General features: G+C 40.3%; 1 protein-coding gene across 7 annotated transcripts in view; it reads right to left on the bottom strand.

Annotated features, from left to right (window-relative positions):
- LOC125462633 (chemokine-like protein TAFA-5) overlaps nucleotides 1–27175 on the bottom strand; it is a 386744-nt gene that overhangs the window by 129819 nt on the left and 229750 nt on the right. The gene's annotated exons all lie outside the window — the stretch shown is intronic.

Raw genomic sequence — 27175 nt, 5'->3', positions numbered from 1 at the left:
GAGTAATTCAACTCTGGTCTCCCCAAAATCTGACCATTTTAAAAAAAATTAATGGGGTGAGAGCTTCGCTCGCTAGGCCAGCATTTGTTGCCCATCCTTAATAACAGTCAACCACATTGCTGTCAGTCTGGAGTCACGGGAAGACAGACCCGGTAAAGATGGCAGTTTCCTTCCCTAAAGGACATTAGTGAACTAGATGGGGTTTTTGTGATAACCAACAATGGATTCATAGTCATCACTAGAGTCTCAATTCCAGATACTTTTTTTTAAAAATTGGATTCAAATTCCACCACCTACATCCATGGCCGTATTTGAAACTGAATCCTCAGAACTTCACCTGGATCTCTGAATTAACAGTCCAGCAATAATACTACTTGGCCATCACCTCCTCACAAGTTCCCCACAGAGCTCAATTCAGAAGTGTGAAGGACTACTCTCCACTTCCCTGTATAATTCCAGCTCCAAAAACACTCAAAGAGCTTGATAATATCCAAAACAAAGCAGCACATCATGAGTGGCAATCCATCACCTTAAAAATTTGCTCCCTCCATCATGAACACAGTAGCAGCAGTGCATACTACCACAAGATGCACTACAGCAACTCACTAAAGGACCTTAGCCGGCATCTTCCAAACCTGAAACCTTTGTCACTCTGAATGACAAGGGCAACAGATGTAGGGGAGCATCACCTGCGCAAAGGTCTCCTCCAAGACATATGCCATCCTGAGTTTGAACTATCTCATTGTTCCTTCACTCTCACTTGGCCAAAATTCTCTAGTTCCCTTCCTAATACCACTGTGGGTGTTCCTACCCCTCTGGACACTAATGGCTGAAGATGACAGCTCACCACTAGATTCAAATAAAAATAAAGTTTGTGAATGACTCGTGAAATCAGCCAGCATTGATACCACAACCAGATGTCTTTTCCTGCTCCCAGAATTTGCACCAGTACCATGTTCCTCATGGGATGACACCTGGGACATACTGGAAAAGATTGGCATTGTGGTCTGCATCATACTATGATTTTTGAGCTTCTAAGGGTGCTGCTGTTATTGATCCCTTGAATCCAATATCATTGCTTGAAGGTTTGCATCAATTAACTCCTAAGAACACTTAATAACCCATACTTTGAATATGAAAATAAATCAGTATCATCTTACTTGTGCTTTCAGTATTTCTGAAGAAATATTTTGTTTCGTTCTAAATACTCCACTGAAAGCTAAGTATCTCCCTATCAGTCTGGAGCTGTTTAAATACGTTGAACTCAAGTGTTGCATTTCTTGTCGACTGTTAGCTGCTTTCCTCCTCTGGATAAATGTTTGAAAATCCTGAAAACATCTGCACAAAATGAAACATAAAGCCCTTCAAAAGGACTTTTGGCATTTTATGGAAATTTAGAAATTTTAAGAAGAAGGTGAAATCAAGTACCCTAATGTGAGCAAGAAATCTAACATTTCATAGACAATGTATGCCTGCTCAATTATTACCACAAACAGCACTTGCTGGGTTTTTCTTGCTCAACTTTGTAACTCAAGAAAAAGGTTTTGGCTATACTCCACATTATGTCACTTGAACATTGAGATGATAGAAGCCTTTATTTAGGCACAGCATTAGGAGTACAAAGATAGTTGGATGCATGCCTTTTACTGACAGTGTTTGCCCTGAAGTTCAATTTTATTGCATTAATGATGCACATTTTTTTCACTACTTCTCAAACATAACCATTGCCTAACAAAGTGTGCATCATGCAGTCAACTTTGGTCTTCATACACTGTCAGATTTGCTTCTGAATGTGATTCAAGACAGTTTATCTGAGAGCAGGACATACCTATGTAATGTATCTTTCGCATAACATATTCTCTAAAGGGGGCTGGTTAACTCCGTTACCTAGACGGATAGTGTGTGGATCAGAATAATGCTAACACCATTAGGTTTACAGCATCATACAGCATAGAAATAGGCCCTTCAGCCCATCATGCCTCTGCCAATCAACAAACAGCAAACTCCACTAATCCCATTTACTTGCACTTGGTCTATTGCCTACTATGCCCTGGCATTTTGAGTACTTACCTAGATGAGTCTTAAATGTTGTTAGAGTACCTGCTTCCACCACCTTTTCAATCAGCAATGTTCCACATTTCTACCACTTTCTGGATCAATTAAATAATTCTGAGATCTCCTGTGAAACACTTACTCTTTGCATTATACTTATGCCCTGTCATCTTATACACATCTGCCATGGGGAAAAGAGTCTCGAGATCAATTCTGCCTATGCCTCTCATAACTTTGTATCCCTCAAACAGACACCTCCTCTGCTTCAAGGATAATAAACCCAGCCTATCCAGTCTGTCCTCAAAACGAAGACTTTTCATCCCAGGTAACATCCTGAGGACTCTCCTCTACTCATTCCAGTACAATCAAGTCTTCCTGGTACTGTAGCAATCAATACTGCACATAGCCTTCCATTTATGGCCTAAACAATGGTTTATAAAGTTGCAACAAAACTTTCTCTCTCCTATGGTTTAAAGCCTTGCTAATAAGGCAAGCATCCCTTCCTCATCACTCTGTCTACCTGTGCTGATATTTTCAGGGGCCTATGGGCTCATACATCAAGGTCCCTTTGTTTCTCAGTACTCTCTAGGGACCTACCATTCATTTTGTATACCCTTCCCTTATCAGACCTCCCAATATCCATCACCTCAGAATTATCAAAATTAAATCCACCTGCCATTGCCCTACCAATTTACCAGCTGAGCAATATTTGTCTGTAGCCTAAGACCATCCTCTTTATTATCCATAATACCACATATTTTCATATTATATGCAAACTCACTAATTTTATCTTCTACATCCACATCCAAGTCAGTACAGTACGTAACAAACAGCAAGGTTTCCATTATCCAAGTTTCATCCCATTCTGTATGTTCCCACAGGCAGTACTATAGCAACTGAAGCTATAGAGTGCGAATCAAACTGATCCATTGTCTTGTTTATCTTCAGCACAACACATGAAAATCTAAACTCAAGTGATTAGCAATACTGCAATATCTGGTTTACTTAGTTTAATGTTGCCTTGTTCATGTGTGATATAGACGTAACACATCAAAGATCCCTTTTGCTTAATCAGCTCTGCCTCAGAGATGAATATTAGTGCTTTTGTTTAACTGACTTTTGTGGGCCACTTAATGCCTGAACATCTTTCATATTAAACCTTATATGATATTGGCTGGCTTTTCTGAGTCTTCAGTCCTTCTTACCATTATTTGTTCCTAAAGATAAAGAGATATTAATTATGAATATCATTGAGTCCTTCCTGGATCATTGACATAAGTACTGCTGATGTGGTGTTGGTGTTGTAGTATGTGCTCAGCTCATGTAAGCTTATAATCCTTTGCCTGTAATTTTCTTTGAGGTCTGGGCCTCTCAATGCAGAGGAATTTAGATCTGTTCTACCATATTTCCAAAGGCCAAGCTCACTGCGCATCTACCCGCTGTGAGTATCCTTCACTACTACACTCCTTTCTATTGTAGAAAGTCAGAAGGAAGAAATGCTTCATTTCTCGCTTCATTAAGTTAATTCATATTGTCTCCTTTTAGTCATTTTAATTCAATATTATATGCAACACAAGGCTACTATAGTTCGGTAGACTTTGATATCAAATTGGCATTTTCATACATGGACTTAATTATAATAATTTTTATCGGAATTAAAATTAAATTCCACTTCAGCAGCAAGTTATGCTTTTCAGTGACTAGCAGAATCTATGGATGCTGGAAATTTGAAATAAGAGTAGGAAACTCTGGAACCATTTGGCAGGTTATGGAAGTATTAATGGGTAGCAAACAGAGTTTATGTGCATTTCAAGTCTGTGACCTTTTAGCAGAAGTTTGTTTTCATTTATACCTTTCTGAGTTTATGGTTAAACCGTACTGGGAGCTATGCTTTGCATTAATCTTATTGTACTGCTGTAAAATACAGCATGATGGCACCATATGAGGAATACAACATTGTTATGTCAATTTCTGACATTATGGAAGATGAGCAGGTGTGGAAATCAACATGTTGTCTGCCATTTTGAAATTATTATTCAACAAATGATTGAAACTGTTAACAGTTTAATTGTAGGCAATTTTTTTGTTATTCCTTCTGTTTTTCAGGTGCTCCATTTCAATGGGATTTGTAATGTTTTGCAACAGTTATGGCCAGCTGGCATGTGGTTGGAAGAGAAAGCTTGGCACTGGGGCTATGTCAGATTTTCTTCTGCCAGGGAAATTGGCAGTGTCTGTGAGCTTTAACCACTTTTTAAACATCTTCTTCAACCTTTCAATGGAAAATAAACATTGCATTTGAGATTTGGGGGCCTTCAAATTTGTATATATGACCAACTTCCTGATTGCAGCATAACCCACTCTGCTACATCATAGAACATAGAACATTACAGCACAGTACAGGCCCTTCGGCCCTCGATGTTGTGCCGACCTGTCATACCGATCTCAAGCCCATCTAACCTACACTATTCCATGTACGTCCATATGCTTATCCAATGACGACTTAAAATGTACCTAAAGTTGGCAAATCTACCACCGTTCCATTCCCTTACTACTCTCTGAATAAAGAAACTACCTCTGGCATCTGCCCTATATCTTTCACCCTTCAATTTAAAGCTATGCCCCCTTGTGCTCACCATCACCATCCTAGGAGAAAGGCTCTCCCTATCTGCCCTACCTAACCCTCTGATTATTTTATATGTTTCAATTAAGTCACCTCTCAACCTTCTTCTCTCTAATGAAAACAGCCTCAAGTCCCTCAGCCTTCCCTTGTAAGACCTTCCCTCCATACCAGGTAACATCCTAGTAAATCTCCTCTGCACCCTTTCCAAAGCTTCCACATCCTTCTTATAATGCAGTGACCAGAACTGTACGCAATACTCCAAGTGCGGCCGCACCAGAGTTTTGTACACGACCCAGTCTAAACTCTTAATTCGGCAATGGAGGCTACTTTTGACCTCTCAGTCATTGCCTTTAAGTGGGATGGCCACTAATTGTCCATCAAGCACTTGACCCAGTACGCTGAGACAGTGAGGTGAGAGTAAACTGATTACTCATTTCCTTTCTACCTCCCTTACTTCATATGTCTGACTGAGTGCTAAATACTGCCATTAAATTCCAAATTTAATAGTAAATCTTTAGTCCTCCAGTGCTGGTAATGTTTAAAGTAATAGATTACCATATATGCTCATGTGAAAGTCAATTTTTTGAACCCTTTTGAAAACAAAAAGCATAGGGTTGAACTTTTACATGGGCAATGTTTTCAAGGGGCATCGTTTGACCAGCCAGTAGAAAATCCTGCTGGGGTTTCACTCATTCAGTTGCAGGTGGTTGTAGCTTGCAATGAAGTGGACTGGTGCAAGAAGGAAGCTTAAAAATGGTATGTTTTTAATAATCCTCTTCCTTTTAAGAACCCACTGTTCATGACAGTTCTGTGATTTCAGTTCCTTTTGTAGGAAAGTTCAATACACTCGCAGCTCGTACACGTTATTCACCCTGTTTGTTCCACTCTAACTTCTGCCATTGCAATGATAAGTTAAAGTTTTGATAAAGTTCCCTGACATCTCAGTGGACAAATTATAATCTGTGATATAGCACCAATGCAGAAAAATCAGAAAACTCCTGCCTGAAATGCTGCTCCTTGTAGTGTAACTCTGAGCACGGAGTCTGGAGCAAGCCAAATTGAAGTGGAGGGTGCTTGGTAAGTCTGGAGTTGATTCTTAAGAGAGATATGAAAAATTAAGGTATTTTGGACAAAAGCTGGTGATTGGCTTTAACACAAGACTAATGATTATTTGAATGTACATGATACATTTCGTAGTTATCATAAGGGTTATATGAATTTAGTGGATGGAAAGTGGTAGTATACTTCTAATTGAAAATTGTCAGGAAATATTTTACTTTTTACATGAATCAGAAATATGAAACAAAAAGGCATCCAAAGAAGAAAACAACTATTGAAATAGGCAAAAATATCTGAGGAAATTGTGAAGATTTAACTGTAAGATGAAATAGGTACTTAGTATATGTACTTTTGAACATATACATTAGGAAGAATAAAAGCATACAAATTAATTCAACTTAGAGTGGTCATATGGATGAATCAACATTGCAATGTATTTCATATCCTGGACTCTGATCAAGCATCTTCCCTTGGTTGTTAATCAAAATGTTGCAAATTTCCAGCATATTATAATTTCCATTGAATACAGAAAGAAACCAGCAGCAATGGAAGACAAACTGGCCAGCTTGTGTTCCAAATGGAAAAAGACAGCCACCAATGGAGACATTTTATTCTGAATTTATGCCCCTAAATAAATGCACTACAATCAATAAGGATCAAGCAAAATGAAACCCATGACATTATTTATTCTCTAGATATTGCTGTTTGAAAAAGTTACTATTGAATGATTTAAAAATCAATTTTTTATTAGATAGTAAGTTGTCAGTGTTGGAGATCATTACACATATCTTCCACAAATGAAGCTTCAAAAGGGTCTGAAGCTGTCACATTGATTGATGATTACTCCCAAAATGGCAGTAGTTTGCTGAACACAATACCAACTTTATTATGATTCTTTGTCTGGTGTAATGCTTCCTTTTTCCTCTAATTTTCCGTTTTGTGTAACATAATTGTGGGAGCCTAATACATAATAACTGAACTTAATATCTCACTTCACTTCATACATGTTATTGGTAAAATACTAAATAGCTAAAGTTAAGTTATTTATTCGTGGTTTGTCATGCCTCAGTGCTAGTAGTTTGTACCTCAGGTGTATTTTTGTCCAATCTGAAAAACCTAACTGTGAGATATTGAAGTGATCGATATCAAAAGACTTCAATTAGAGATGACACTTGGGATACTGTAAGTCTAGATCTCACATCTTTGCTTTCACAGGCCTCTGTACAATCGACCTGCTTCACTCTGTTTGAGGATAATTTTAAATTGTTGCAGCTGGAACAAACAGAATGGCAGCAGCCCAAAAATCAAAATGCTGTTCTTACTCCTACTCTGCTGGCATTTTCCTGCATCCTCCATATTTCAGGCAGGCACCTCATTTAAGGATGCTGACAGGACCTGCCACAATTTGTGGGAACAAAAGGATAAAATGTGCAAATCTGGCACGTTATGAGACTTTTGACAGCCTACATCATGGTTTTTGAAAGCATTGATGTCGATCTTTTTGAGAAAGGGCACGTTTCCTTTCATTTTTACAAGCAAGATGATCATGAATTCTTCCCATTATTGGTAAAATGGTGATGTTATGATAATATTAGTGAGCTTGTAACCTAGGGGCCTATAGTGACATGGGTTCAAATCAGTCATGGTAACTGGTTGAATTAAATCCAGTAAAGTTAGCCTTGGTTTTGTTTTCCCTGAAAAATGTCATCAATTATTATATCAGGAAAGAAATCTGCCATATTTACCTGATCTGGCCTGCTGTTTTCTGAAATGGCTTAGCAAGCTATGCAATTCAGGGGGAATTGGATAAGTAACATATGCTTGTCACATCTGTGATGTTTACATCCCATGAAAGAAAATTATTCAGATATTCTTTTGTTTAACCATTTTGTCTGTTTCTGACCACAATAAGCATTTGAAAATCATCACCTCTTTCTTTCAATATATTTGTCCCTACAGTGTGGAAGTAGGCCATTCAGCCCACTGAGTCCATGCTGACCCTCTGAAGAGCATCCCACCCCTGACCGACCTCTTAACTTATCCTTGTAATACTTCATTTTCCATGGCTATTCCACCTAGCCTGCACATCCCTGAACACTGCGGACAATTTAACATGACCAAGCCACCGAACCTGCACATATTTGGACTGTGGGAGGAAACCCGAGGACCTAGAGGAAACACATGCAGTCACATGGAGAATGTGCAAACTCCACACAGATATTCATGCAATTTGGAATCGAATCTGAGTCCCTGATGCTGTGGGCCAGCAGTGCTAACCACTGAGCCACCATGTCATTTGAGTAAAAAATCATTATTAGTGAAATATGTTTTATATTTCACGTTAGTTTTTTAAGAACCCCTAACAGAGATTACTGCGAGCAAACATCCTCTACTGCACATTAAAAGAAACCTGACTCTGCTGGCTACATTATTTCCCGTGATGCTTATGAGATAAAATGGACCAGCCAAGAAATACGTCTTCCATGATGCACACATGAGCAATAACACAGAGGGTGTTGCATAGGCTGTTCAATAGTCATCCTGTCCAATTGCATCATACCTACTGGAATGAACAAGTTGCGCATGACAAACAAAAAATCTGTGGAGGAAAAATTGCAACCAAATATTTTGCCTATAATCATCTTTAAGTGTTAATAAAACTGTTCTACTCAAATACTGTGTTTTGGGACATCATTAAATAGGGATGCACAATGAGCATACCATGTAAATCCAAATGGACCACAACTTTAACAGCTTCATCAGTTTCAAATTATTGGTTTGGCAGTGCACTTTGTTCAGACAGGTGGCTTCGTTTTAAGGAAGGGTAACACTTATGTAATTAGTTCACCCGTCTGCCCATGCTAACTAATGACAACGTGGGCATGTCTCATGGCCATTAGGCACTTTGACTTTCCAGTAATGAGCCATGTACAGTGACAAATGAGCCTTGAGCAGAAATACTCTTACCAGCTTAAAAAAAAACTCTCCAGAGAAGCGGTACTGGTGTCAAACTCTGCAGAAGACAGTAGATGCTGTCCAGGAAGCAGCAAAAACACTACTAGAGAAGAAACCAATGGATAGTAGTTTTAAGAGCAATGACATTTTTGCTGTGTAAGGAGGCAAAGAATGATCACTGACTACTTGGGGCCATTGAAGGATTCTACAAGCTAAATTCAAGAGAAATATCAGATTATAGCAGAAATAATAATTGGCTGAGAAATATGAAATTAATGGAAAATCGATGTAGCCCAGACCTTGACCCTTTTGAAAGCCTCCTGAGTGGGGGTAATGCTGCATCAGGCAGTTGCATGGATAGCAAACCGACTTACCTCTCAAAGGCACAATCCCCATGTGTCAAGATTGAAACTGAGCTGGGAAGGTAGTTCAGGAAAGTTTAAAGCTATCATCAATTGTTACTGCCATCCATTGTACCAGAACTTTGGCAATAAATGCAAGCTGCAAGTATTCTTGCAGTTCTCCAAGGTCATTGCCAAATAAATATTTTAGTGCACGTGGCCAACCCAGCCGCTGGAGATTGTTGAATACCTTCGTCTGCTTTTCTTTATCCAGTATCATTCAAAGCATGAAAGAAATGCAATTATCATTTTTCTATAGGTTACCTGGCATGAAAGCTGGTAAGACCATTAAGTATTATGCATGTCATCAGATCCATCATCGAATTATGTCCACCCCTGAACTGAAGGAAGCTGGATGGCTGCATTATGCAATCTTCATTTTAAAAAAAGAGTGGCGTTTTAATTTCTTGGTCCGTCATCCGGAGGTGTGACTGGCTCATTTGCTGGTTCAACCTTCTGGGAGGCATCCAAATAAGTATCTCAGAGATTAGTGTTGAATGTGGGAAGAGAGGTGAGTTGAGGATCAAGGCAGGAAAGTTAATCTGATACAGGATATTTAAAGGGCAGACATAGCCTTTTCAGTAGATTCACAGGAAGTGCTGCAGGAGAGTTTGCGCACAAGAGGGAGGAATGAAATGAATGCAAAACAATGCTGAATGAAGTTGTCGAGCATTTCTTTGCTTTAAACACTGCCCATGGCAGCAGACTAAATGAGATTCTATGACATTGTTAAGCCTTTGTCTGTGGATGACCTCAGAATGGCTATCTTATGAGGACGTGGTGAGTTGGGTCTGTGCACACTGGAGTTTGGAAAAACAACACATAATTTTATTGAAACAAAAGATCATAAGAGCAACTAACAGTATAGATGGAGATATCATGGACTGCTCACAGCAAAACAGAGTTATGACCAGGATTACATTAGTCACGATGATATTATTGAATGGCAAAACAAGTTTGAGGTGCCAAGTAATCTACTCCTGTTTCTGCCTCATATGTTCTTACTTTAAAATTCAGATTGCATGACATTTTCATGCCACTCTGATATTCTGCTATACACACAACTCCTGTAATCTGATGAGTTGCAGACATTATGTGGGCCTCATGCAGATTGTCACCATCATAATCTACCTATCCCTATGAAAAGTAGCTGGAGATGGGATCATATCAGCAAACAAGCCTGAAGCATTTCTTTTTTTTTAAACTTTCCAGCAGACCAATCCCCAAAACTGGTTCAGAAGACCTGGGAAAATTCCCCTCAAAGCCTTTGCTCACCCTAGTGAATTCTCCTATTGCAGTTTAGCTTGATCTTATACATGACATTAAATCATGTAGCAGTTTGCATAATCAATTGCAAATATTGCATATGAAGTCAATAATGGAGAGATGAATAGAGGTACTGGCTTTGCACCACTCCCACTTGTCACTGAAGATTCTGTTCTCAAGTGTTGTCATTGTTTGATGACAGAGAAGTCTCCATTTGGCTTTGTAGGGTGTCATTTTTTTCTTCTGCATATAGATACAACTGTTAAGTTCTGAGGTTGGATTTCAGATTGTCCTTATATTGTGCACTGATGCTCCAACAAAATCAGACTTTCAATTCCTGTTTTAAGTGGCAAAGGGCAAGGAGGCCTCATCTTTGCTATTTCTGGAACTATCTGGGATTTCTCCTTTCATCCTTCTCTTCTCAAAAGATACAGGCATCAACAGGAGATTTTCTATAGTCGCTGTTCGTTACAGTGGTGTGTGGGGGTCGGGGGGGGCGAGAGGGGCACTTCAAGACCAACCACAAGAGGAATTGGATTGTAATTGGGTGAAAATGCAGGCCAGGATGAGGCTGGGGTGGTGGTGGTGGGTGGTGTAATAGGAGGTCTGGAGGGTAGCTTGGTGGAGGAGGGAGTGTGATCTAAGACTGTGTATAGTTTAATAGCTTCTCAGGATTTTGACAAGTACTTAATACTCTAAATTTCCTACGTGGCTATTTTATTTAATTTTATTGGAACTCTCCAAAATCTTGATTCAAGTAAATTCATTCAAAGGTTCCTGGTATTGGAGGCTTGCCAGCTAAAAATTCAATTTGTCAGGCAATTCCTTTGACACGCATTGTGATGGGCATTCCCATGTGCACCTCATATCTATACTGAATAACAATGGTCTGGCCAGTGGAAAATCTGGGCCTTCATATTTTTTGATTTTGCAAACAATGACTCAAGACAGCAAGACACAATTTACAATTTTATCTATTGATTTGTTTTTTTTTTAAATTTTGTTCTCCTATAAATTTATATTTTACACTTACTGCAATTTGTAGATTTGCCTGAACTACCTGCTCTATCAAAGTGGAATTTGAATTCAATAAACTAATCTGGAATTGGCAATCTAACAATGGCCATGAATCCACTGTCAATTGTCGGAAAAACCCATCTGGTTCACTAATGTCCTTTAGGGAAGGAAACTGCCATCTTTACCTGCTCTGGCCTACATGTGACTCCAGACCCACAGCAATGTGGTTGACTCTGAACTGCCCTCTGGGCAATTAGGGATGGGCAATAAATACTGCCTGGTCAGTGACGCCCTCATCCTGTTAATGAATAAAGAAAAGAAAAAAAAACCTTTTCTTTTAATTAATATGATCAGTCTCCAAAAATTATTTCCAATCTATAACACAGTGATTATGACATTGTTAGTCCGTGATATTTAACCAATTTACTCCATGCAAAGATAATAAAATGTGAGGCTGGATGAACACAGCAGGCCAAGCAGCATCTCAGGAGCACAAAAGCTGACGTTTCGGGCCTAGACCCTTCATCAGAGAGGGGGATGGGGAGAGGGAACTGGAATAAATAGGGAGAGAGGGGGAGGCGGACCGAAGATGGAGAGTAAAGAAGATAGGTGGAGAGAGTGTAGGTGGAGAGGTAGGGAGGGGATAGGTCAGTCCAGGGAAGACGGACAGGTCAAGGAGGTGGGATGAGGTTAGTAGGTAGCTGGGGGTGCGGCTTGGGGTGGGAGGAAGGGATGGGTGAGAGGAAGAACCGGTTAGGGAGGCAGAGACAGGTTGGACTGGTTTTGGGATGCAGTGGGTGGGAGGGGAAGAGCTGGGCTGGTTGTGTGGTGCAGTGGGGGGAGGGGACGAACTGGGCTGGTTTAGGGATGCAGTGGGGGAAGGGGAGATTTTGAAACTGGTGAAGTCCACATTGATACCATATGGCTGCAGGGTTCCCAGGCGGAATATGAGTTGCTGTTCCTGCAACCTTCGGGTGGCATCATTGTGGCACTGCAGGAGGCCCATGATGGACATGTCATCAAGAGAATGTGAGGGGGAGTGGAAATGGTTCGCGACTGGGAGGTGCAGTTGTTTGTTGCGAACTGAGCGGAGGTATTCTACTCCATGCACATGTTTTGTAGGTATGAGCCTGATTCTCAAAATTGTGTGATCGAGCAAGGAGTAGGAATTAAGAATGAGGGAAAATGTCATAATTATAACAAATGTGGTGCTGGTAATCAGCTTCTTAAAAATAAAGCGATAATTTAAATACATCTTATTTGTCGCCTGACTTATTTCAAACTATGAGCTAGGTTTTGCAATTTAATTAAATTGACTATCTAACTTGCTTTGTAACAGAGCCTTGTATCTTTGCTTTTAATCATCCACAAGCTCATGTCAGCAGTCATAGAATCATACAATCATCTGAGCAGAATATATAAACCTTGAATTGTAAGTGACAACACTACAGTTCACCTACTACGCATAAGCAAACTGATACTTGAAGGCAAATACTTCTTCTAATTGGCTGTTCTTGCCAAATAAAACTGACTGAATAAAATTCATTTTGCATACAAAGAATGTAAGTATAGTGCTATTTTCAAACAGCTTTCGGTGAAGTTGCATCCTACCAAATAAATCAAGCAAGAAAAATTAGTAGGTGGGCTAGGGGCCTATCTGGTTTTTCGCTCCCATTAATGTAAATGACAATGATTATATCCACTATCTTGCCTTCAGTTAATGAGTCTTCAGTTAATGAGAAACATGTTTGTTTTTCAGAAGAATCTGATTAATGGAATACATTCTTTTTTAAAATACAGAACATGGTTGTTAGAATCCCAGGGGTGTAAATAAATAAGCCAACCAATTTTTAACTTTTGTGACTTTTAACCTTTGTCAAAGAGCTACTACCTCATTGACTGTAGTGAACCTTTGGAGTGTGTGTGCATTTTTGTCCCATTTCAAATAGCTGCAACATCAGAAACAGAAGCCAAGAGGGAGTAATGCCATCATCTAAATCCTGCAATCCTTGTACAATCTCAGTGATGGACTTAGAGTTTACTATCAGTGAATTCAGTTGTTGTCTTGCATCTGATGGTATTTATTTGACCTTTTGAAAATGAAATGAAAGATCTATGCAAGCCAAACCTAATTATTTCTTAATCCCTTCTGTTTTCTGTGACATCCATATTTTGTCTAGTGAATTCATTATTTTTACATAATAAATTTTCTCATGATTCATCCTGTAATTTTTTTCATGGCAACAAGTAATATTAATGTATCATAAAGGAATCAGAATGCCTTAGGTGGGAAAATTACTATTTCTACTTATCAGATTTTCCAATAATTAAGATATCACGCACAACTGGGAAGTCACCATGTGGGAAATTTGGGGAAATTTTAACAAAGAGAGGGACAGATTTGGATTGTGCCAGCATTTAAAGTCTGAGACATCGACATCTTGATCCAAATAAGTCTTCAACCAGTCCACTTTTACCACTAACTGGAGCATTAAGTATCATAATATTGACATTCAATTCAATTACCATCACTGAATACCCAAATTCAACATCCTGGGGGTTACCATTGACAAGAAACTAAATTAGTCAACTGACATTAACACAGTAGCTACAAGAGCAGTTCAAAGGCTAAGATTCTAGCATTCTCACCTCCTGATTCCCCAAAGCCTGTCCACCCATCAAGGCACAAGTCAGGAGTAAGATGGAACACCTCACCACACCCGCCCCTGACTTGCCTAATCAGTACAACACTCAAGCAGGTTAACACCATCTAGGCCAAGCAGCGAGCCGATCTGTCACCACATCTACTAGCATTGAATTCCTTCCACATGAAATGCTCAGTAACAACAACGTATCATTAACTGAAAATACTCACCCCTCTACTGCACCCCTGAACAGTTCCTCATCTTTCACTTTCAGCACCAACTCCTGGCTTACCTGGCAGAACCCTTGGTTCCTACCCTGCTATTGGGGAGGAGTTAGCTTAGTCAGGGAGGTTGGGAAAATTGAGCATTGTTAGGGTTCACAAGGCCTTCGATTGTCTTTCCCATACTCTCATCCCCCTTCAGCCCTCTTAAAATTGTTATTCTTAACTCCTCCTTGCTGCCCAGGACTGAGAGGTATGTTTGGCTGACAATCAATTGATCCTTACGCCCCTCCCCACACCCAATGAAATTTGCAAATGAGGGAAATAAAAACTGCTTTGTGGGAAATATTATAATTTTTTAATCTTCATTAAGTATTGAAAGTAATGACTACTGGATTAAAGTCACCATAGCCTTACCAGAACACAGGGCTGCTCTCTTGTCAGAAAGAGGGACCTGGTGGTGTTTTAACCAAAGGGTCACCACACCACAGGCAAGGGGAGAGGTTGAGAAGGAGAGTCCTTTGTGATAACCTCAGCCAGTGCAGTAATTAAATCCATGCTGTTAGCATTACTCTGTGTCACAAACCAGCCTTCCATTCAACTGAGCTAACAAATCCATGACTTTACCAACTGGACTACTGAATATGTTTAACATTGATTTTGAACATCACAGAGGCACTTGCAATGCAGTTAGATTTTGGAGCATTGAGAATTTCCCTTGTCTCCAGGAACATGTGCAATTTAGAATGTTATAAATAATGTATGATCATGATGGATCAGAAGCCCGAAGTACTACTGACCATGTAACCTTTGAACACCAAAATGAGTTTCCTTTAAAGACATCTTCTAAAGTCAAGATGTAAACAGTCTCACGTCTGTCGTCTGCAAGGTGTTAGAAAGGATTCTGAGGGATAGGACTTATGACCATCTGGAAGAGCATGGCTTGATTAAATGCGGTCAACATGGCTTTGTGAGGGGCAGGGCATGCCTCACAAACCTTATCGAGTTCTTTAAAGATGTGACTAGAAAAGTTGATGAGGGTCGAGCTGTGGATGTGGTGTATATGGACTTCAGCAAGGCATTTGATAAGGTTCCCCATGGTAGGCTCTTTCAGAAGGTCAGGAGGAATGGGATACAGGGGAACTTAGCTGTCTGGATACAGAATTGGCTGGCCAACAGAAGACAGCGAGTGGTAGTAGAAGGAAAATATTTTGCCTGGAAGTCAGTGGTGAGTGATGTTCCACAGGGCTCTGACCTTGGGCCTCTACTGTTTGTAATTTTTATTAACGACTTGGATGAGGGGATTGAAGGATGGGTCAGCAAGTTTGCAGATGACACGAAGGTTGGAGGTGTCGTTGACAGTAGAGAGGGCTGTTGTAGGCTGCAGCGGGACATTGACAGGATGCAGAGATGGGCTGAGAGGTGGCAGATGGAGTTCAACCTGGATAAATGCAAGGTGAGAGATAATGGGAACTGCAGATGCTGGAGAGTTCCAAGATAATAAAATGTGAGGCTGGATGAACACAGCAGGCCAAGCAGCATCTCAGGAGCACAAAAGCTGATGTTTCGGGCCTAGACCCTTCATCAGAGAGGGGGATGGGGAGAGGGAACTGGAATAAATAGGGAGAGAGGGGGAGGCGGACCGAAGGTGGAGAGTAAAGAAGATAGGTGGAGAGAGTGTAGGTGGGGAGGTAGGGAGGGGATAGGTCAGTCCAGGGAAGACGGACAGGTCAAGGAGGTGGGATGAGGTTAGTAGGTAGATGGGGGTGTGGCTTGGGGTGGGAGGAAGGGATGGGTGAGAGGAAGAACAGGTTAGGGAGGCAGAGACAGGTTGGACTGGTTTTGGGATGCAGTGGGTGGGGGTAAGAGCTGGGCTGGTTGTGTGGTGCAGTGGGGGGAGGGGACGAACTAGGCTGGTTTAGGGATGCAGTAGGGGAAGGAGAGATTTTGAAACTGGTGAAGTCCACATTGATACCATATGGCTGCAGCGTTCCCAGGCGGAATATGAGTTGCTGTTCCTGCAACCTTCGGGTGGCATCATTGTGGCAGTGCAGGAGGCCCATGATGGACATGTCATCTAGAGAATGGGAGGGGGGAGTGGAAATGGTTTGCGACTGGGAGGTGCAGTTGTTTGTTGCGAACTGAGCAGAGGTCCCAGTTCGTCTCCTCCCCCCACTGCACCACACAACCAGCCCAGCTCTCCCCCCCACCCACTGCATCCCAAAACCTGTCCAACCTGTCTCTGCCTCCCTAACCTGTTCTTCCTCTCACCCATCCCTTCCTCCCACCCCAAGCCGCACCCCCAGCTACCTACTAACCTCATCCCACCTCCTTGACCTGTCTGTCTTCCCTGGACTGACCTATCCCCTCCCTATCTCCCCACCTACACTCTCTCCACCTATCTTCTTTACTCTCCATCTTCGGTCCGCCTCCCCCTCTCTCCCTATTTATTCCAGTTCCCTCTCCCCATCCCCCTCTCTAATGAAGGGTCTAGGCCCGAAACGTCAGCTTTTGTGCTCCTGAGATGCTGCTTGGCCTGCTGTGTTCATCCAGCCTCACATTTTATTAAATGCGAGGTGATGCATTTTGGAAGGTCGAATTTGAAAGCTGAGTACAGGATTAAGGATAGGATTCTTGGCAGTGTGGAGGAACAGAGGGATCTTGGTGTGCAGATACATAGATCCCTTAAAATGGCCACCCAAGTAGAGAGGGTTGTTAAGAAAGGCTATGGTGTTTTGGCTTTCATTAGCAGGGGGATTGAGTTTAAGAGTCATGAGATCTTGTTGCAGCTCTATAAAACGTTGGTTAGACCACACTTGGAATACTGCGTCCAGTTCTGGTCGCCCTATTATAGGAAAGATGTGGATGCTTTGGAGAGGGTTCAGAGGAGGGTTACCAGGATGCTGCCTGGACTGGAAAGCTTATTTTATGATGAGAGGTTGACTGAGCTCGGACTTTTTTCATTGGAGAAAAGGAGGAGGAGAGGGGACCTAATTGAGGTACACAAAATAATGAGAGGCATAGATAGAGTTGATAGCCAGAGACTATTTCCCAGGGCAGAAATGGCTAGCACGAGGGGTCATAGTTTTAAGCTGGTTGGTGGAAAGTATAGTCAGAGGCGGGTTCTTTACACAGAGAGTTGTGAGAGCATGGAATGCGTTGCCAGCAGCAGTTGTGGAAGCAAGGTCATTGGGGACATTTAAGAGACTGCTGGACATGCATCTGGTCACAGAAATTTGAGGGTGCATACATGAGGATCAATGGTCGGCACAACATCGTGGGCTGAAGGGCCTGTTCTGTGCAGTACTGTTCTATGTTCTATGTTCTATGTTCTAAATAAAGATGTAAATTCAGTCTCTACCTGAAAAAAAACACAATACTCACCACTCCATTGCATTGACCCCAACGCTTGTTCTCCCAACCTCCCTCACCCCTGACTATGCTAACTCCTCTGCTATCAGCAGAATAGGAACCAGGAATTCTGCAAGGTGAGCCAAGGGAAAGGTGGGGCACTGTTAAGGGAGGGACAAGCATTTTCAGGATGTAGGAGAGAAGCATGCACATTGCCCAGCAAGTGAGGGATGCAAGGTGACTATTGTTGGGAGATGGAGAGGAGGAGGGTGAGCATATTTGGGGATGCATGCGACAAGGGTGAGCTTGTTTGAAATGCAGAAGAACTGTAATGGGGATGACAGCAAGGGTGAGTATTGTGGGGGGCATAATGGGTATTGAGCTGTTTTGGGAAGGAGGGTGAGCATGTTGCTTGTAAACGGCTGCTAGAAGGATGAGCATTGTAGGGGATATGTGGCATGAGGGTTTGTAGGTGGGCAGAGAAGCTGTGTTGGGAGGGTAAGCCTTGTCAGGCTGGGGTATTAAGCCGAATCAGAGAGGACAGTGACATTTGTAAATGGCAAGTTGTTGAACTGAATGGAAAATTTCAAGGGATGCATTTTCAGTTTACAACAAGAAAGTGAATGCAGCTTCACTTTAGTTATGCTTAGCCACAAGAAATCTCAAGACTCATCAACAGATCTGGAACTGGAAGGTCCAAATGCTTCAGCGTAGAAAGATATAGGTGTAGTATATCTCAGAGTCAGGAGCATATGTCCTACTTCTCGGGACGATCTGGGCCATTATATTTTTCATTCAGTTGATTTGGATTAATTGGGAGCAAGTTCCTGTGTTATGTTCCAATTTCAGAAAGAATTCATGGAATAATTTGTATTCCATTGATGTTAATCTTATTTTCCCTAATTGCGACATCAATATTTCATTGATATTACCAACTCCCTAGTGATGCTAACAGAATAGTCTCTCAAATCAAACAGCAAAATATTCTCCCAAAACAATGTGAGTCAGAAAAGCAATCTTATAATTCCATAGATATTGATTCATTTTCATCTTACAATTGTTGTTATTAAATTCTCGATCACTCCAATGGCAATACATCATCGCATAAATGTGTTGAACGAGATAGATTCCTGCAACATTCATGAATTATAAATCTCAAGAAATTAGGAATTTTTCTATTAGCAGTCAAGCATACTCTGCTGGTGAGATTTTCTCCCTGCATCTTTTTTTTTAAACCATGCTATTATTTAATGAACAAATGGATATGTTCATTAAATGACAAGATTATACATGCTCAAATTGTTCTGACTTCACATCAAGTTCCAATATAAAATCTGGGGGCAAAATGGTTATTTTATTGGAGGAACAATCAACATTTTGACTAAAAATCTGGAGGCCTGTTGCCCTTACGTGGTTAGGAGTACAGATGATTCCAGAATTATAGTGATTTGGTTACTCTAAAATGCCTTCTTAAATGGCCTCACAAGTCACTCAGTTGTTTCAAATTGCTTCAAAAAAGCAAATAAAACAAAAGCCAGACTATCTAGCATTGATATAGGCATCAAATTCAACACAATAATATCAGTTAAACCTGTAAAGTCTTCCATCATTCATTATTGAGGACTTGCAACAAAATTTGGAAAGCAGTAGCCTGACAATCATACTCTAGAGACAACCAAAGCTTTGCCAATGACAACCTCCTGAGCAAAGGGCAGGTTGGAGTAATATGTTGTTGGGACAGAGAAGCTCTGGGAATACTCAACATTGAGTTTGTAGCCTATAAAGTCTTGTTGCCTCATGTCAACAATGGCCTGGAAACCATCAGATCACCATTTAATATTTTCCCTCAGCCACTGAATCAGGAAGACAAAAGGTAGAATGAATGGGCATTGAATATCCCCAATGCCAAGAATGGTTTGGTAGCTTCATCACTGACCAAGCCAGCACATTCCAGAAGAACAAACCAACACATTGCAGTTTGCAAAAGAAATAAGTAAACTATGTCAATCAACCTGGCCTCTGTAGCAAAGATAGTAGTCAACATAAAATATCATAAGACTTGTATTCCAGAAACTCAGGCTAATATAGAACAAGTGGGACTGGGGCCATGAGTTAAGATTCCCCCACAGCAGCTGGCGGAATTTAAATTCAATCAATAAATCTGAAATTGAAAACATATCTGGTTGAGTAATGTCCCTTAGGGGGAGATGCTGTTATCCTTCCAGGTCTGGCCTACATGTGATCCAAGATACACAACAAATGTAGTGTATTCTGAATTGCCCTCTGAAACAGCCAATTGAGATATTAGTTCAAGGGTAATTAGTGATGGGTAACAAGTGCTGGTTTCACAATAATGTGAAAAATGCACTTGTCAATTATAGTATTTTAACAACCAACTCGGTGACCTAGGACAGGCCAAACAAAGATAAGCACGGGAATTTCTAAACGCTTGATTTCTACCAAGAAGGCCAACAATAAACACGCAGAATTAGACCTTATATATACACCACTGTGAGGAAAAACCAGAAAGGAGGTAATCTATTCCAACGGACCCCAGAGTTTAAAAACCAGGCTGGAAAACACAACAGTTCTTCATCAGAGGTGGCACTGATGTTACCCAGCAGGGTAATGAAATGTTTGCGAAGTAACAAACCACCTCAGCGAGCAAATCACCCACAGCATTCACAACCTGAGCTACAAATCTACTCAAGGATATTAGTTACATTGATCTCTGAATGCACATTGCGTTCCACATATCTGTATATGTAGCAATCACAGTAGTCAGTCTATAATCAGGCATGTAATTTATGAATGACACATTGAGGATAACTATCCATTGTTGGTTAAAGTATATTGTGATCAAGAAAAAGAAAGAAGCAATATCTTTGTTCGAAGATTTATGTGAAACAATTCTCACTTTTGGTTAAATTTGTTTCTGCGACTGTTTGTCTTCCCTTTTGAGAAAATGCTAATTATCAATCTACTTGAACCGTGTTATGAAGAATGCCCTGTTATGATCAATAAGTGCAATAGTGGGACTTGAATCATAAGAACCTAACTCAGCAGCTGATGTACTACCCACCGAGCCACCAGACTTTCTGCCTAAGGCTAAATAGGTATATATTCAATGCTTTAATGACCATCATGATCTCCTGTACAATAGCCAATTTGAAGAGACGTCTCCCTTTTGCAAACTGGAAAGAAAATGCTGATGATTTCTGAATTTCCATGGAACCAACTCCAGTATTTAATGCAAATAAGTCCTTACAAAACCGAGGTCAACAGGAATCAAAGAATAAACCTCCAACAAATGGAATCATGTTTTAAACTCTGTTTGTATTTGTTAGGCAGCAGGCTCTGAGGCAATAATGCCAAAACTTTGCAGAGCAATATCCAACAATATATATAACATATTCAACAATCTTCAACTGATTCACAAACAAAAAGGGTTTACTCTGTTTTTTCCTTCACAGATGCTGCCAGACCTGCTGAGCTTTCCCAGCAACTTTGTTTTTGTTCCTGATTTACAGCATCTGCAGTTCCTTCGGTTTCAACTGATTCATTGCTGTAATTTGCTGTATGAGCTAGTCAATAGCTAGGTTTCATGTTTTTAATTCTATAGTATTAAACTTCAACACAACTCCTTCAATACAAAAGCTGCTATTTCAGCCTACAGCAGGTCTTGATCAATATTAAAGCATTGGCTGACAAATAGCAGGGAATGACGCAACAAGGAAATGCCGAACAACCTTCCCTGGCCTTCAATGCACTTTTGACATTCTGCTTCTTTAAAGACATGATGATATTTATCATCCTTCCTTCTCTGTTCAAAAAATATTATTTCAAGCAAACATTGACACTTAAAGAGTAATATGTGGGCATTATTAATGTTGGGTTTTAATAATCACACAATCAGACCAAAGGGAGATGTTCAGCTTCAAGTTCCATTCTTTGAGCCCTCTCAAAACCTTACAAAAACAATGTTCCTTAAAACAATTTGTCTAAAGTTTACACTCATTAATACTGAGCCCTTAGGCTTCAATCTTAATTCTTCATGTCACTGTTTTATATGTTACAATACTTTAATGCTATAATTATGACCATCTTTAAACAAATAAATAAAATCAATTGCAGTAACTGCAAAGGGGTCATTTTCTGATGAAGGGTCTAGGCCCAAAACGTCAGCTTTTGTGAAAACTCCTTAAGATGCTGCTTGGCCTGTGGTGTTCATCCAGTTCCACACTTTGTTATCTTATATTGCAAAAGTCCTTCTTAGTTGGCTCCTCCCTGTGGCTAAAGATCTCCTTCTGGAATCACAATACAGATTCTATCCATCAAACGGCACAGTGGTCATGATCTTCACAGAAAGTCAAATCCATGAAAACAGAGCATCAGTGACCATACACATTGCCCTTCTGACCTCACAAAGGCCTTTGGCTCTGTCAACTGGGAGGGATTATGGAGCATCCACCTCAAAATTGATTGTCCATGGAAATTCATGCCCATCCTCTGCCTGCTACGCAACAAGGTGTATGATCCTCAGTGGGCCCACCAACAGACCCAATATGTGTACAAACTGGGTCAGCACACCAATACGCTTCTACACCTTCCTTGCTACAATGCTCCATCTCATATCCATGAAGGTTCCATTTAGTCTGGCTACCTCTTAGAGTTGCAAACCACACCAGAGTTCAAGCCACAACTAAAACCATCAAAAATATCCAGATATTTTGTAATTACAGAATATCCACAAATTCTATATCCATGATGTTATGACATGCTGTTTGTTGTTTTCAAATAGATCTCTTTAGAATATGTATCCCTTGTTTATAATTTCTTCTTGAAATTCCTGAAGAATTAAATGGATTTTACAATATTTAAAGTTTATTGAATGCTTTTAAACCAACGTAGTAAAATAAAAACACCTCTCTGGATTGCCCTTCAGACATTACAGCCATCATGTCTCAAGTTCCTTAACAAAGTAAATCCACTGGGGTTGAGCTAATCTAGAGGATGGGTGGGAATTTGTTCAACCTGCATTACCTCCATTCAAAAGCATGGCAAACTATCATCAAGTTGCACTTTGCAAATGTTGCTTCTGTGTGCACACACAGAGAGCTGAGTTTGAGAATATCATTAATAGATTCACAGAAGTAGAGTGGGCCTTAGAGAATGGGCCCCAGGCTAACACCCAAAATACAGAGTTCCCTTACCAGCCTGTTCCCACTATATAATACTGCCCCAAAGCTAGGAAGATGCATGACAAGTAACTCGACAATGTGAATCAATTCCTATACTCTTGGACCCTCCTTTCAGTGAGAGCAGACATTGATTACGAAAGTCAATATCACCTTCAGTGTGCCACTGCAGCCTTTGTCCGTTTGCAGAAAAGTGCTTGCTGACACAAGCCTCAAACCTGGCACCAAATTTATGATCTCTGGGACCACAGTGTTACGCTCCCTCCTATATGCACCAGAGACATGAACAAAGTGTAACTGAAACCTCAAATGCATTGAGAAATATTACCAGTGATGCTTCAAAAAAAACTTGCAAATTGAATGGCATAGGTTTTCCAAAGCAGTGTGTCTCTCAGGCCTAGTATTGCTGTGCTGGTTATAGTCTAACAGCTGTATAGGGAAGATCATATTGTCCGTATTTCTGACACAATACTTCCAAAACATGCTCTCTACTCCAAGATCCATCATGGCAAGTCGTTACCAGAAGGGACAGAGGAAACATTGTGGGAACATCTTCAAAACCCGAAAAATATTGCTATATGACCACTGACTTACAACTATTTCTAGGACAAGCCTGCCCATTTTGGAGATGAAGCTTTTGTAAAGGAGCTAACCATTTCATATGTCTCCGAAAGCCAAGTATGCATATCAGAAGCAGCATTCAATAACCTGAGTAGCCCACCTACTCACTTTAGTAAACACCACCTTACGCTCTTATGGTGGCGTTCGCAGATCTAGTGTCTGACTATTCAGTCACCTCAGTATACACAACAAAGTGGAAGAAATTCATTCTTGAACCTGAGGAAATGCCTAAGAAGATGATTTGTTTCCACAGGGAACATAAAATGCCAAAGTCCTTTGGAGGCTACTTTAAATTCTTCTCCACTCTAGCTATTCTCAGAGTTAAGACATTCAGTTACCATCTCTTGACTGTGGATGCCTCAGCTCCTCATTCTGGGAATGTTTCCAATATTTCCAAGAAAGTCTGATGGTTGTTTTCTTTGCCATAAACCTCAGAGATGGTACATTGTAGATTCTTCCACTAGCTTAGGTAGCTTTACAGTATCTGGCCCCTCAAAATTTAATCTGAAAATAAACCTTACCTGGATTCCTCGTAGTCAATGATGAAATTAGTTGGTCTGCTTACAGAGTAGGCCTGCTGAATACTATTTCGTTTGGCTGACTGTTGATGAGTTGCAAACCACACCAGAGTACAAACTGCATAAAGGTATCAAAAACATCCAGGTATTTTGAAATTACAGAATATCCAAAAGCTCTGTATCCATTAACTTATGGCATGCTGTAATGTTGTTTTCAAATAGACCTTTAGATTATTTATAAGTTCTTCTTTGAGGTGAAGAATTAAATGGGTTTTACAACCTTTGAAGTTTACTGAATGCTTTTAAGCTAACTTGGTAAAGACATAAAATAAAAACGTTTCCCTCGATTGCCCTTCAGACATTGCAGCCATCATGTCTCAAATTCCTTAACTAAGTAAATCCACCCGCTATTTTATGACAGATAGTAGGAACTGCAGATGCTGGAGAATATGAGATACCAAGGTGTAGAGCTGGATGAACACAGCAGGCTAAGCAGCTTCGGAGGAGCAGGAAGGCTGACATTTTGGGTCTAGACCCTTCTTCAGAAATTCTCTGTGATAAACTTCCAGCTTGTTTTAATTGCATTCACTTCATTTTCTACATTCAATATGTTAAATCCTAAAACAAAAAGTCATGTTCTAAAGTACATATCTACTATGAAGTAGATATTCACAGCAGCTTGAAGAATAGAGCAGAGACCAGGTACTCTCTCACAAGTTGCTCACCTTCTGAAGCTACCCAGTTGCTTTCCACAGGGCTCAGATCAGGGATATGACAGAATAACCATTGTTTACCTGAATGGCTACAAACTCTGGAGAGGGGAGATCATAGTTATGTCACGGGAGTAGTAACACAAAGATCCAGTTCAATGCTTTTGAGTGGGTTGAAATTCCACTACAGTAGTAAGTGGAATTTAAAGTAAAATTAATAATCAAAAAAAAATTGAAGGTAGTCTTGTTAACGTTGACCATGAAACTGCTTTTGAATTTATGGCTTTTAAGCATTAAAATAAGGAATGGGGCTATTCTTACTTTTACTATGATACCGGTTTGCACTTAATGTCCACAGTATTTAACATGGGAAATAATCTCACAGCAAAGTACTGAAAAAATCACAAAGGAAAGTTTGGTCAAAGAGGTGGGTTTTAAATTATGGCGATAACAAAGTGTAGAGCTGGATGAACACAGCAAGCCAAAGAGCATCAGAGGAGCAGGAAAGCTGACGTTTTGGGTCTGGACCCTTCTTCAGAAATGGGGGAGAGGAAGGGGTTTCTGAAATAAATAAGGGGGAAGGCAGATGGAAGCTGGATAAAGGAGAAGATAGACGGTGAGGAGACGGACAGATCAGGGAGGCAGGGTTGGAGCCAGTAAAGGTGAGTGTAAGTGGGAAGTTAGGGTGGGGAGGCGGGTTGGTCAGCCCAGGGAAGACTGATCATAAATTACAGTCAGTTTTTATTGGGAAGGGATTGGGGATCTAATAGAAGATGGGGAGAGGGTCTATGCTTTAGAGGTCAGGGTAGAGGAACAAAGTTGGATAAATCTTCAGGCAGGTATTATTTCTGCAATGTGCACAATGCATCCCCGCCAGATGATGTACGTCCTACCCACTTGTTCAAGAAAATTTGAAAACATTGGCCTTGTCACTGTGGCAATTCTGCCAATCCCTGATGGTTGCGGAAACAATAATTGGTCACTTAAGACTGTCAATAAGTTTGAGGGTGGACATAATAGTGAGAGTCTCTTATCCACCCCGTCTATTCTGCAAGTCAACTCCAGGGTGAAAAGGTAACCTGAAGTATGTTATATGCAAAACCTCTCCCCCCAGTTGCAACAAAGGCACATAGGAAAGGCATAAAATCCAGCCCAGGAATTCAGCCAGACAAGGAGAGTCTGATTGAACCCAAGACATTAGTTGTGGAGTGGAGTAGGTAGTGGCCAGGGAGTAGTGAGTCAGGCAGAGATGGTTCTGGCCTTGCCAAATATTTCCTTGTGATAAACTGTGGCTCTTCCAAAATGGATGTCAGCAAATGATTTGGCAGTGATTAAGTGATGGAGGAGTTGTCAGAAATGGAACTATAATTTATATCTGCTCCTGACTGTTTCAGATTTTTAAACAGTACTGCAAGATTTGTAAGATATGTTTGTTAATCAGCCAGGTTGTGACATGCAGAAATGATCACAAACCTATAATTATTGCAGTAAATTCAAAAATTCTGCTCTCCAGATGAGCCAGGAAAAATTATTTCTGAGCCAAAAAGAGGAGATTGACCAAATGATCAAAACTTTATCTAAACTGATATGCTTTTAAGAAAGGCCTGAAATTTGAAAAAAGATAGAATGAAATGATATGCACGAGAAACTTATTTTTCGGTCAGTTACATATTTTTAACTATTGTAATGTTAGCTAGATTTACAGCAAACATACTAGAATTGTAATAATACTAACATATGTACGTTGAGATAAAATAAAATTTAGGAAATTACAATCGGTCTAACTCTTCTGCATGTGGCTGAAAAACATAGAGAAATCAAATACAAGTAGACCACGACTCAAACAGGATTTACTCAAGGTGCAAGGTGACCTTGTATTGTATGTTCATTGCAGCAGTAATGCAGAAAAATAGGCTTCCAATTGAATCATTGTATAGAACCAAATCTCTCCAAATGGATTTCTGTACTTATCCTTGACTTCTGCAGCACTATTTATGCTTGCAGCATGAATCAGTCTAATCAAATGCCACATAAATGTCTGTGGTTTCTTTCAGGCTGACATTATTGGACTTCATTGAACCTAAGTTGTTTAACCCTAGTAAGCACAATAGTCTTACTGCTGAAATTATATTCTTCCCTCTGCTGTTAAAATTTCATTGGAATTCAATCTTGGCCAATGGCTCTTGCTACCTGCTTAAATCCCAACGAAAGGATAACAGAAGTTTATAAAAATTACAGTACATTGGCTCAAAGTTCAATAGGCAATGGGGACAATAATGGATTTCAATTACACTTGGAACATCATGCCCTTTGCTGTAAAGTATAACAACTCAAAACACCAATTTTGTGATGGATTATGAAGAGATAATTGGGAAGATCTTTTCTATTATTTACAACGAAACTGAAATTTGTGAGAATAAGTTGATTATTTCACTACAAATAATGAAGAGAAGAATCTTCAGTGCAACTAACAACCTAAATAATTGAAACACCTTGGGTAAAAAAAACACTTTAAATGACCTAGCATAACTGTCACTTTTT

This window comes from Stegostoma tigrinum, chromosome 21 (assembly GCF_030684315.1).
Source record: "Stegostoma tigrinum isolate sSteTig4 chromosome 21, sSteTig4.hap1, whole genome shotgun sequence".
Taxonomy (NCBI): domain Eukaryota; kingdom Metazoa; phylum Chordata; class Chondrichthyes; order Orectolobiformes; family Stegostomatidae; genus Stegostoma; species Stegostoma tigrinum.
The sequence above is the reverse complement of the archived record's forward strand: the minus strand, read 5'-3'. Positions and strand labels throughout refer to the sequence as shown.